Below are 1,640 nucleotides of genomic sequence, written 5' to 3' on the forward strand. Positions count from 1 at the left end.
TGCAAAGTAACTTTTATGTATTTCATTCAACTTGTAAAATACACTAGGTAGGCCTCCTATTTATAGGTGAAGGAGCCTTGGAGAACAAGATAAAGGGGTAGGATGGGAAAAGGAAAAAAATGGGTAGCCTTAGGGTTTGATTAAGTCAATCCCGCATCCTAGCCTTGTCCTTCTAGAAACTAGGTCAAAATGCCTACAAATGGGTTAGAAACAAGCTAAAATGCTACTCACACCCCCTATTATGCTAATGGTACCTTATTCTAGCATATCTTTGTTATTTGGACTCCTAAAGTGAGCCTAACTTATTTACAACATATTTTAAACTTTTAAGAAGACTAGCAGGAAGAACTTTAGGTGCTCTGGTTTATAGCTTCTTCTTCTGCTGATGTTGTCTTGAGGTTTGGTGGGGCCCGACTTTGTAACTTGAGATGACTGACCCTTTTGAAAATTACTTGTTATGTCTTTAGTCATCTGTGGGTTTGTATCACTAAGCATTCAACCTTTATAGACTATGTGGGTCAAGATGGTGCACTTAAGTGCTTAGGTCGGGCCCCGAGCACGTCCGACCAGTACACAACCCCCCAGCCTCGAGTCGAGCATGGCGAGGCGAAGAGGTTTAATTGTTGACAAGAAATTGAGTCATAAGGTAGTTGGCTCATGATTTTCGAGGCATCACTAGACGGAACAATTTCAGGATAGCCTTAGCAATGTGCACACATGTCCCCTGATCAACGGTTGAGGAAAAGTGTTGCTTCGATACCCTCATTTCAAATTTTCAAAATCCCCGAAAACCCCTCTTCTTCCCTTACCGTTCCCTTGCTTGCTAAAACTTAGAGAGACATAAAAGAAAACCTATTCCCCTGTGCCGTCGTGCTCCTTCGCAAACCGTTGTGAACCAAGTACATTCTTTTTACTCCCGTGCTTAGAATAGAAGAACTTATACCATGCTTCCTTATGCGTTGTTTAGTTTACTTTGCATGATGCCCATGTTGAACTGATTTTTGTATTGTATGTTTGTTTTTGTTTTAGTCATTTTTAAAGATGGATTATGCCTCTGCTTACCCTTGGGCCAAAAAAGAATTGCTTAAGGAAAACTCTGTTTACACTACTTGTTTAAAAGTTAGAGAGTTGAGCGAATCGGGGGGTGATCTGAGCAAAAAAAGTCAGAGTTTAGAGAAAGTTATGGTTCATGCCATGGCTGGAGATCCATCTTCGCTAGATGGTTTCCCCTTGTATTGGTTTCCTAACCCCCGATTCTAGAGTGCTCGACGTCTTGAAGACTTGTCCCCAAGGGAATAAGGTATCTGTGAATTTTTGGAGAACCTCAAGGTTGTCTTCGACACGCCAACACTTTTGACAAAAGAATACGGGTTCCCTCACGACCTACATTGCTATACCCCTCTTTTAGCCTCAATTTTCAAAAGAGCCATTTATTCATGAATTCTGAAACTACCTCTTTGTTTGTTTTCCAGAGAACATGCTTTGTTCAATCAGCAAGGTCGAGCTGACCGAGTGCGCCAAGAGGATGAGGGCGGCCAAGGATTCTTCGGTATAGAAGAAGAAAACCTCAGCTGGTGTTGTCCACGTCCAATCTGAACAAGATGAACACACAACTTTTGGGCTTGTCTTTAAGAGGAAGA

The sequence above is a fragment of the Phaseolus vulgaris genome, chromosome 1, assembly GCF_000499845.2.
Source record: "Phaseolus vulgaris cultivar G19833 chromosome 1, P. vulgaris v2.0, whole genome shotgun sequence".
NCBI lineage: Eukaryota > Viridiplantae > Streptophyta > Magnoliopsida > Fabales > Fabaceae > Phaseolus > Phaseolus vulgaris.